The sequence below is a fragment of the Microcaecilia unicolor genome, chromosome 6 (genome assembly GCF_901765095.1).
Source record: "Microcaecilia unicolor chromosome 6, aMicUni1.1, whole genome shotgun sequence".
Lineage (NCBI taxonomy): Eukaryota > Metazoa > Chordata > Amphibia > Gymnophiona > Siphonopidae > Microcaecilia > Microcaecilia unicolor.
Genome location: NC_044036.1, coordinates 137,633,512 through 137,645,799, shown reverse-complemented (window position 1 = coordinate 137,645,799; position 12,288 = coordinate 137,633,512).

Genomic DNA, 12,288 nt, shown 5'->3' with positions numbered 1-12,288 from the left:
GTACTATCAGTGCCAAAGTTTTAATCCAGCCTTGGTTGGCCCAATTATTTTCCATTGCTTCTGTAATATATCCAGCCTACTTCCAGAGTCCACCCCACAGGTCATTTCTATCCCTTCCCCTCTCTGTCCCTGCCATTCATTGGTCAAACAGCCAAAAGGATGGAACTGAAAAAAGAAAAAAGGAATTGCAGGAATTTAGACCACCTTAGAAATGTTACCGCAATGACAGATTTGTGTGTCATACATTTAACTGCCAAATAAAGAAGAATTAACGAAGAACATTTTTGCTTTGGGAGGAATGTAACTTTTTTCGGTCTTGTTTCAGAATAGTTGCAAATCTGATTAAATTGGTCTTCTCGTGCTTGGAGAAAAGAAGGCAAATGTGGGCAAAGCATCAGAAAGACAGACTGTTGGACTGGACCTAATTACATAATTGAAGAAAGGGAGCAAACTGCTTCCAGTGCCCGGTATGATACACAATCCTTCAACCCAAGGAGGGTGAAAGTTTCTATTTGGATAAGGAGCGAGGTAACAAAGGAGTCAGGACATTAAAATCCATGCAAGTTGTTACAAGCATTCCCCTCTGCCCACTTTCAATGCAATTTACCAGCTTTGTCCTAAAGATATTCTAAGAAAAACAAAGAAAATGGAACAGTAATTATTTTAACAATGGCAACTTGATGAGAAACAGCAGTGAATTAAAGCAAGGTAGCTGCTAACTTCCTCTGCTCCCTGCCTCACCTTCCAGCCCCCCCCCCCCCCCTCAAAAAAAAGGGAAGAGAGGGAGGTCACTGAAGATTGGCTTACAATGTGGCTCATAGACAGATTTTAAAAACAGCACCTTAACAGTACTTTTTTTTTAGCCAGGAAGATGAGTCAGCCATTATTTTTTATTTTGGCTATTGAGAGTGGAGTACAAAGAGAAGTATGTGTTTTATTTAATTATTGATTGATTGATTGGAATTTCTTAGCTGCCTTTAGGGTCCTTTTACTAAGGTGCACTAATGGATTTAGCGTGCACTAAATCTAATAGTGCACCTTAGTAAAAGGACTCCTTTATGAAGAGATTCACCCAAAGTGGTGTATAGGCTACAGTTTAACATAAAACATACTATTTTGTTAACAGTAAAAAAAAAAACAGTAAACTGATCAATATGAGCATAAATTCAATCAATGAGGTAAACTTGAAAATGGCAAATTGAAACCTATTAATGGGACTAACATGATACAGTATCAGAAATATACACATTTAACAGTACTGTAGAATAATCATATAACGGAGATATGATGAATGTCAGTACAATACAAAAGACAGCATGGAAGAACATTCAGACAACACAGATATGTGTTATCATGCTGAACCCTTGAAGGGGTTTTGTGCATTAATTATTATTATCATTATTTGTAAATGCTACCAGGCCTAAGCAGTGCTTTACACAGACACAGAGTAGACTATTATGGAGCCTACAATTTAGTCAAGACAGAGAAGACACACAACAGAAACCAATAAGGGGCTATAGGTAGGATTAATTACAACCAGGAAAATGTTAATGAGTACAGCTCCAAGACATGAGATCTCTTAAGAAAAGGAAACAAAAACCTAAGGAGTCCTTTTATTTATTGCATTTCTATCCCACATTTTCCCACCTATTTGCAGATTCAATGTAGCTTACAATAATACATCATGGCAAGCGCTAATCAAGAGTAGATAAACAATTAGTTACATAGAGAACAGTGTAACATAATGGATATAATAAATTCACAAAAAAAAAATCAGAAAACCGTCAATCTTTCAAGTACTTGGTGATGTGTTAGAAATTCCTATTGTTGATTATTATGGTAGGTCTTGTTAAAAAGAAAAGTTTTTAGTGATCTTCGAAAGTTGATAAGGTCATGAATAGTTTTCAGATGATGTGGCAATGCATTCCATAGCTGAATGCCAATGTAGGAAAAGCAGGATGCCTGTACTGCTTTGTATTTTAGGCCTTTATAGCTAGGGAAATGAAGTCCCAGGAATGTGCGTGCTGATTTTTTAGCGTTCCTGGGTGGTAAATCAATAAGGTCTAACATGTATGCCGGAGCATTTCCATGAATGACTTTATGAACTAGAGTGCAAACTTTAAACACAGAGTGTTCCTTAACTGGAAGCCAATGGAGCTTCTCTCTTAGGGAGTTTGCACTTTCGTATTTTGACTTTCCAAATATAAGTCTAGTGTAAGTTCTAACACATGTGTCCCGTGTGCCAAAATGCACTACCATGGGGCACCCTCAAGCATGCTTCCCCGGCGTGTTTGGGGGTGGAGAGTAGATGTGCCCAGTGCTGCTACTACTACAACTACTTATCATTTCTATAGCACTACTAGACATACGCAGTGCTGTACACTTGAACATGAAGAGACAGTCCCTGCTCAACAGAGCTTACAATCTAATTAGGACAAACAGGACAAACAAGAGATAAGAGAATATTAAAGTGAGGGTGATAAAATAAGGGTTCTGAACAAGTGAATAAGGGTGCTAATTGGTTCGTGAAGCTACGTTGACACACGCCAACCAATTAGGTGTCCCCTCGTTCTGGGAGGGTTTTATGTGTCTGGTGGTGTTATATTTGTCTGGGTTCCATTGCATATACTTGAAGATTTAATATGACCCTCCCAGCCCATCTTCAAGTCTTTGCTTAAAACCCACCTCTTCAATGTTGCATTCGGCACCTAACTCTTACTGTTCACTAAATCCAGACTGCCCCAATATGACCGCCCCTATCGGACTGTCCGTTCACTTGTCTCTTAGATTGTAAGCTCCTTGAGCAGGGACCGTCCCTCTATGTTAAATTGTACAGCGCTGCGTAACCCTAGTAGCGCTTTAGAAATGTTAAGTAGTAGTAGTAGTAGTACTTATCTTCTATCATTTCACCCCAAGAAGTATACAAGGCAAACCGTACGAGGAGAGACTTGCTGACCTGAACATGTATACCTTGGAGGAAAGGAGAAACAGGGATGCTATGATACAGACGTTCAAATATTTGAAAGGTATTAATCCGCAAATGAACCTTTTCCGGAGACGGGAAGGCGGTACAACTAGAGGACATGAACTGAGGTTGAAGGGGGGCAGACTCAGGACTAATATCAGGAAGTATTTTTTCACGGAGAGGGTGGTGGGTATGTGGAATGCCCTCCCGCAGGAGGTGGTGGAGATGAAAATGGTAATGGAATTCAAACATGCGTGGGATAAACATAAAGGAATCCTGTTTAGAAGGAATGGTTCAGCGGAATCTTAGCGGAGATTGGGTGGTGACGCCGGTAATTGGAAACAAAACAGGAGCTGGGCAGACTTCTATGGTCTACGCCCTGATCGTGACTGAACAGATAGGGATGGGCTGGAGTGTAAATTTTACGGGGCTTCGATGTTAACTTCAGAACTTAGTACAAGAACAGTACTGGGCAGACTTCTATGGTTGATGCCCTGAGAATGGCAAGGACAAATCAAACTCGGGTATACATATAAAGTATCACATACCATGTAAAATGAGTTTATCTTGTTGGGCAGACTGGATGGACCATACAGGTCATTATGTGCCCTCATTTACTATGCAAGGCAGATTACAGTACAAGAAATGAATCATCAGCTTAAACTTTAACTCCACCCCTTTCTTTCTGTTGGCATCAGTCTATGCAAATATATCGTTCCCATGTCTTGCTAGGTGTAATTTCTGTGTGTGTGTGTTTCAGTGGCGAGAGGAAGGGTTAACTGCAGACTTAACCTTTCTAAGTACATCTGCCTTTGAAAAGGCAGAGACACAAGTCCTAACCAGGGCTTTATCTTTTCAGGACAAGGAGTGTTAAGCAAAGGTACGCAAATTGATAATAAACCTGCTCTACAGTGTCGTTTGTGGGTGACCTGAAGAAAAACAGACCATGTAATCAGGTCTAAGGGGGTCTATAATACCAGCAGACGCTGCTGCTGTCAGCTATAGAAAATAATTAGAATGTCAATCCCTGTGGCAAAGAGAGTGTAAATACATCTAAAATATCAGATAATGACATTCTCCTCTGTGGGCAGAGGATCTGCTTCACATAAAAGTACCATTAGAACAACAATTAAAGCTGAGGGGGCCAGTGTGATACACAGAGCCATTTTCTGAGCAGGCAGGGTTGAAGGCGCACCGGGCGTAAATCTTGTCCCATCACGGCCAGGAATGCTACTATTAGTCCTTTCATGACCTCAGGGCTTCCCAATAATGGATCTGTGCTCTATCACGGCCAGTATTTTGCAAGGTCTAGAAGGGAACTGGTAGGTTTAACAAGAGTGAAAAGCTGGCAAAGTTTGCCAAGGGCAAATGCTAAAAGTGGGAAGTGGAAAATAAATGCAGCAAGGAGAGGGTAAACGTTTTGGGTGTAAATATACAGTGAAGTGAGATAACAGTCTTCATTGTAGTGTTTCATAGACAAAGCCCATAACAACTCATGATTTGAGTTACTAACAATGCACATGATACACCCTAGAATGAGCTGAGCTATTAAAACGGTCAAATAAACAGTAAGGAATATTTGTGTTAAATTGCAGGTTCTGAGAAAATTAATAGCAAGTTGTCAGTTGAGTTATCACATACTATGTTTTTGTGAACATGAATTTTCCTCCTTAGTTCATGTTTACTTAAAAGACTAAGCTTAGGCCCTGTTTACAAAGCAGCGTTATAGGTGTATTAGCATTTTTAACGTGCATTAACAGTGTACGCGCCTACAATAACCCTATAGGTGCCTACACGGTTAGCGCGTGTGCTAATTATAGGCGCATTAAAAATGCTAACACACCTTAGTGAACAGGGCTCTAAAGTGGAAAATACTTTTTTTATTGTATTTTTGACACCTTTGAACTTGCAGTTCAAGGGCAACAGGCTTTTTTATTGGAATACGAGCAAAAACGCCCATTTCGGAACAAATGAAACGGGCCCTAGGAAGGCTGTCATCTAAGCATTTTCTCATCTCTCTCCCCTGCCCTCCCCTCCATGTCCAGCGATTCTCTCCTGCCCTCCCCTTCATGTCTAGCGATTCTCCCCTCCCCTCCTCTGTCCTCCCATCCCATCTCATCCATGTCCAGCGATCCTCCCCTCCCCCTCCATACCTGAGGTCGCAGCGGTGGCAGGCTCGACTCGCGTCGCCTCCAGCTTTCCCTCTCAATGTCCTGCCCTCCTCTGATGTCATTTTGTCTTTCCGCGAGGGCAGGACACTGAGAGGGAAGGGAACGCTGGAGGCGAGCTGACGTAAGCTCATTAGCATACGGTTACGAACCCAGCCAGCCAGCCATCTAGGGACGCAGATTGACCAATTATTATATAGAGAGATTACATCTGAAATCTTCGTAAGCAAATACTTGGGGCTTTCCCATACCCACCTGGCTCAGCCACCGAAGTGAAGCTAAATTGTCTAGTTCTAAGATCCAAGCTGAATTCATCATACATTCCCCAGGCTGAAAATCATCCTCTCTTGAGTGGACAGAAGTACTGCACTGTTTCACAAAGTGATTGTTTTTAGCCATATGAAAAAGGGGTGGGGGAGGTCAGGGTGGTCAAGTGCAGGAAGGGATTTGAAATCCCTGCCCATATTTTACCATACATTAAGCAGATGTAAAATCTGGGGACTTTTGTATATAAACTCCCTGTTGCCCCACTTGAATGCTGAAAAGGAAGCTCTGTTGCTCCTTTAATATTAAGAAAGGGAAATGATTTAATGCATACATTTGAATGCCTCTTTGGATAATGTGATACAACTCACAGAAAATGTATGGTTTCACAGGAACCCCAACTTGATGAAATTGTTATTTATGTTGGTTCTCAGATTGTTTCTTCCATGTTTTACATGTAGGTCTCAACATGCATATAAATATTTTAGCTCTGCCCTAGTCAAAACATGCCCAGGACATGGCTGCCACCTTGCAGTATGCATGTATTTGCAATATGAAAATATATATCCTGGCTTTCTAAAATTGGGATTTAGATGTGCATGCAATATACATATCTAAATGCCAGTTTGTGCATATCAAAATCATGAATAGGGCTTCCAAAGTAACCACCAGAATGCAGAGATTGGAACTTAATAGAAGAAATATAGGCCAGTGGTAAATAAAAACTTGTAATTCTATCCTTCCATCTACTCTTAACACCTCCGACATCACAATCCCCATTTCCGACAACCTGAAAATCCTTGGAGTGACACTAGACAACCACCTTTTGCTCGAGAATCACGCTAAATCCACCACAAAGAAAATGTTCAATATGATGTGGATACTGAAGCGCGTAAAACCCTATCTCCCCCTGAAAACATTCCAGAATTTGGTGCAATCCACGCTAATTACCCATGTCGATTACTGTAATAGTATTTTCTTAGGCTGCAAGGCCCATATCCTGAAAAAACTTCAGGCAAATCACTTTTGAGTGCGCAACTCCTCTCCATGTAAAACTTCACTGGCTCCCTATCAAAGAGCGAATCAACTTCAAGGTCTACACATTAATCCACAAGATTATCCACGGTAAATCTGATTGACCTTCCAACAAGAAACATGTCTGAATCTTCACGAAATTACCTCAACCTGCATTACCCCAACTGTAAAGGACTCAAGTACAAAACTTATTATGGATCCAACTTCTCCTTCCTAGGAAGCCAACTCTGGAATGCCCTCCCCAGACCTATCCAATCAATCCGTGACCATCTACCCTTCCGGAAAGCACTAAAAACCCATTTATTCAAGCAAGGCTATCCAAATGACCCAGACTAATTTTATGAACCCATCTACCCAACACATACCCAGGAGACAATGGCACTGCACCAGACTATATCTCCCACCTTACTCCCTTCTCCATTGCCTATCTCTACCTACTTATCTATTCTACTATTCTATTATACTTAATTTTTACTTTCTCTAACAATGTTCTGTATTCCCTATTACTATGTATGCCGCATTGAACCTGCTTTAAGTGGGAAAGCACGGGATATAAATGTAATAATAAATAAATAAATAAACAAAAATAAAATCATGTTTACAGCCTGATAGAAAATAAGCCAACCACTAGTCCAGTAGAGGTTCAAATTATAATGAGCCTGACATGTTTCGGTGCTACAGCCTGCTTCAGGGACACATGCACTGTTATTTCATTTACTGGTTGGTGACAGTGACCTTGCCCTAGAGAACAAACAGAAGAAACAAAAAGAGAACCATCACCTGAGGGGAAAAGGGGAAAAAAATATAAAACCAACTAACCAATCAAAAGAACCAAAAGATTATTCAAACCAAAAATATAAAATCCAAAAAGTATCCACAAACAACACATATGGTACTATAGAAATATATCACATTACTTTTTAAAATTCTAACAAAGCAAAGTGTTCCAAATGGGCCACACAGAGAGAGAAATGAACTCCAAAAGCTAGAAAAAAAATGATATAAACCAGACTCCAAATAAAAGACAGTCAGTGCAAATACGTGTGTTGCCTATTTGACCTCATTGTGAGAGCTAAATGGTATCAGCTTCCAAATGAGAAATTTATTTGATACATTTGTATCCCACATTTTCCCACCTTTTTGCAGGTTCAATGTGGCTTACATTGTATCGTAGTGGTGTTCGCTATCTCCGGCATAGAAACAGATACAAGGAGTTAATGTGGTCGGTTAAGGTTAATGTGTTATAGACACATTGGGGAATTACAAGGGGAAGAGTTATATATAGTCTGTTACAAGCTTTGGTTTTGTTGAGTTGTGGAGTATAGGCACTTAAGTTGGATCGGTGGGGTATGCCTTTTTGAATAGGTAGGTTTTTAATGATTTCCGGAAGTTTAGGTGGTCGTACGTTGTTTTCACGGCTTTTGGTAGTGCGTTCCACAGTTGTGTGCTTATGTAGGAGAAATTGGATCTATAAGTAGATTTGTATTTGAGACCTTTGCAGATTGGGTAGTGGAGATTTACGTAAGTTCATGTTGATCTGGTTGTGTTTCTTGTTGGTAGGTCTATGAGGTCTGTCATATATCCCGGGGCTTCACCATAGATAATTTTATGGACCAGGGTGCAGATTTTGAAAGCAATACGTTCTTTGATAGGTAGCCAATGTAGTTTTTCTCGGAGGGGTTTGGCGCTTTCGAATTGCGTTTTACCAAATATAAGCCTGACTGCTGTGTTTTGGGCGGTTTGTAGTTTCTTAATGAGTTGTTCTTTGCATCCCACATAGAGTCCATTGCAGTAGTCTGCATGGCTTAGTACCATTGATTGTATCAAGCTGCAAAATATTTTCCTCGGGAAGTATGGTTTCACGCGTTTGAGTTTCCACATTGAGTGGAACATTTTCTTGGTTATAGAATTAACTTGGCTCTCAAGTGTGAGGTTATGGTCGATAGTAATGCCAAGGATTTTCAGGCTGTCTAAGATAGGGAGGGTGTAGTTTGGTATGCTTATATTTGTGGGTTTGTATGTATTGTATTGGGATGAAAGGATGAGACAATGTGTTTTGTCGGTATTGAGTTTTAGTTGGAATGCATTTGCCCATGAGTTCATGATGTTTAGGCTGAGCTTGATTTCATTTGCGATAAATGATTATGTAAAAGTACATACATAAAAAGTATTTTATTAACAGGGTCGTAAAGTACCAGTCTCCAAAAAACAATCAAAAATATTAAAGCAAGTAAACCTTTTAGCAGCAAGGAGCAAAATAAATACATGTCTAGAAAAACAAACTACATACACCCCTAACCAAACCCTCTCCAAAGGCCATCACACAAAGTGATACCCGCCAGCAAGCCCACACTCTGGAATGCACTGCCTGAAAGGCTTCGCTTAACACAAGACTATCTCTACTTAAGGAAGCAGGTGAAAGCTTGGCTCTTCAACCAGGCCTTTAATGGAAGAAGTAACTCTACTTGGTAGTCACACACACAGATACAGAGTGACACTAGCTACACATAATATGTCCGAGCATGTTTATCCACTCCTACCCTAACTAAGATAACATTCAAGCACCTTTCTGACCTCATGCTCAGCTTTCTTAAATTAATCCCCCTATCTTCTTACTGCTGGTACTCTATCTTACCCAGGGCGTTTTTTGAGGGGGGTACTGAGTACCGGCACCTTTTCCATTGTCTGCTAAAATTGACCCATAAACACCAAGTTTTAATGAAAGAGCTCAGGCTTTACACACCAATTCTGCCTTGTCATAGATTCTGTGACTGGTTGCAGGGGTCCTGGCTATTGTGAAGTGGAGGCCAGCTCAGAGCTGACAGAAGTCAGGACCAAGCAGTAGTTAGGTCAGGCGGCGATCCAGCAGAAGTCAGGTCCAGGCAGTGGTCAGGGCAGGCGGCGATCCAGCAGAGGTCAGGTCAGGCGGAGAACCAGCAGAAGTCAGGTCCAAGCAGTAGTCAAAATGTCTATCCCCAGCTTTAACACAGACCTTCAGTCGCTTTGGGAAGTTCTTAACAGCCTTGTTGATCGGTCCTTGTGACAGGCTGTCCCAGATCATCTGCAGCACTTCCTTGATGTCACAGAGATCAGGAATTAATAAGTGAGCCCTTGATCTGGAGACCAGCGGTCAGAAACCCAACACTTTACCTGCAGCGACCACCGTTCCCCAACGGTTGAGCCCCTGGATTCGGGCGGCCAGCAGGACTTAAGGAGTTGGGCGGTGAGACAGACTCAGGCTCAGTCAAGAAGAGGAGGCGAGCTCAGAGCTGGCAGAAGTCAGGTCAGGCGGCGATCCAGCAGAAGTCAGGTCCAGGCAGTGGTCAGGGCAGGCAGCGATCCAGCAGGTTAAGTCCAAGCAGTAGTCAGGTCAGGCGGTGATCCAGCAGAGGTCAGATCCAGATAGTGGTCAGCAAGGATGATCAGCAATGAGAAAAACACACCAGACATCAGGAATTAGTAGCTGAGGCCATGAAGTAGTGAGAAGTTCCTGGTTTTAAAGTGAAGGCGTCTGACGTCAGAGTAGGTGTGCCCAGATGTAGGCGCGCCAAAATGGAGATACTCAGAAGCGAGGTATTAAGTGCATCGTAGGGTGTACATCTGGCTCCACATTTGATATTCCAGGTTCGTGGCACTTGAGTTCAGCGATTGTGGCTTTGGGTGCAGCTTGTGATAGGCTTCCCAGACAAAAGTCTACATCACTGTGACATCATTAAAAGGAAGCTGGTACCCTACGGGTTTTTTTCCAAATAATAAATGCAAACATTTTCAAATGTACAAAAATCGCTGGGTGGTCACGCTAAAAAGTCTGTAACTTTGCCATGTTTAAAGATAATCTCATGTCACTCAGCACATAAAAGTAGATAATAACAGCAAATACAGCTGTAAAATTTCACATTAAAATTGCAAGCAGCTGCCGAAAAACCAGCAAAAAACTCTAGAGGGTTACTTTTTTTTTTGCCACACCCTATAGATACAGATGTTCAGCTCTGATGACTATCAATACTGGTGCTGAATATATTTTCTGAAATGCCACAGCCACTGTTTAAAAAATTCTGCTGACTGTCACAGCTGAACATTGACCCAACTGCTTTTAGTTTTTTTGAATCTGAGATGCAATTACTTGCCATTCCAAATCTGAGTTCAGAGTGAGCTACGAATTCAGGTGCACAAGTTATTTCCCTAAGTGGACTCTTACACTCTAAGTTGCCCCTGAAGCAATGGAGGGTAAAGTGACTAGCCCAAGATTACAAGAGAAGTCATTGGGAGAGGAAGGATTTGAACCCAGGCTTTCCTGGTTTTCAGTGGACTGTTCTAACCACTAGGCCACTCCTCCACTCCACAGCTGGTTTATGGAATGCAGTGCCTTTGAAAGCCTGGTTTGAAGCTAATTATTTAATATTCAGAATGAAAGCTAGAACATAAGGTACTTGTCACCCGGCTTGGCCACCGCTGGAAACAGAATACTGGGCTGGATGGACCATAGGTCTGACCCAGTATGGCTATTCTCATATTCTTAAGCTAGGAAGTGAGTGAGATGGTCTGGCCTGACTTTGAAAAGCTGGGGCATTTCTGCTTTTGGGGCTATTTGATTTAATGTATCTTGGCTTGTGTGGTTGATTTTTTCTATTCTGAGCATATATTTGTTTGCATTTCTGTATTTTCTTTGTTGATTTTATATTGCATTTCCCTATCGTCCTATCTTCTTTTGTTTACTCCTACCTGCCTTGTGCTTATGACAGAAAAGCGAGGAATGAAATTTAATAAATAAATACACCCCCCATGAAAAGCTTCCTTGGCTTTTAAGAAAACTGAACTCTGAGACAGGACAGATCTGAGGGGTTGATAGTGAGTGAAAGGCAGGAGGGACAGTGTCAGGGATTGTATAGAGCACCTGCTTCTCCAGTGCTCATGGTAATGAGATGCTGCAAAGGAGAAAAAGATGCATGTTTGCAACCTAGAATTCAGCACAATCAGTTCACTGTTCAGAGACAAACAAGAAAGAAAAGGAAAATAAAAACCCAGCTCTTCTGTTTTCTCGGGGCTCTTTGTGGGTTTTGTTTTCTCTCTGGGGTTGTATGCTGTCTCATTTTTCTCACCTTGATATCCCAGTTTTCCTTAAAGTCGTATAGGCAGAAAAGAGGCCCCACTTGGTCTAACTGTAAGAAAGAACAGGAAAGAACTGTTATTTTCTGAAGAGACAAAAATGAAATTTGCAAGTTCAATCATAAAGAGAATGAGGAACATTCTCTTCTTTACTGTCAACACTAAAGCATGAAGATCTGCTAAGGCTAAGCCTTGTAATATTTGAACACATCAAAGTGTACAAGCTGATGCAACTGCCAGCCACAGCCTGCTACATAAATCATCCCTTTGTATGTAAACTTCCCACTTTCTCAGACATGGAGTAGAAGAAAATATGATTTCATGTAGCAATTTTTAAAACTATGGGGTATATTTATTTATTAGGATTTATTTACTGCTTTTTTTGAAGGAATTCACTCAAGACGTTATACATCAAGAATAAGTCAAACAATTACAGCAGTAAAAATATTTAAATAATAATACAAAGTACGGCACAGTATACTACTTACAATGTCAACACAATACATAATAGAACGATTTAATTGACAGTGTACGGTATAAGCAAAGATGGAATATACAGATAGGTAGGAGAGTAAGAGGCGTCAGAAAATAAAGGGGAATAATTTAAAGAAGTTGCACATGAAGTCAGAGAGGTGATTAAATATGCAAGAATAGGCCTAGCTTTGCATTTTCAATACCATATTCATTGTTTCTCAAGGAAAAGGCATCTGTAGAAAATACACATAGAAATCTCTGTTGGTAATTTTTCCC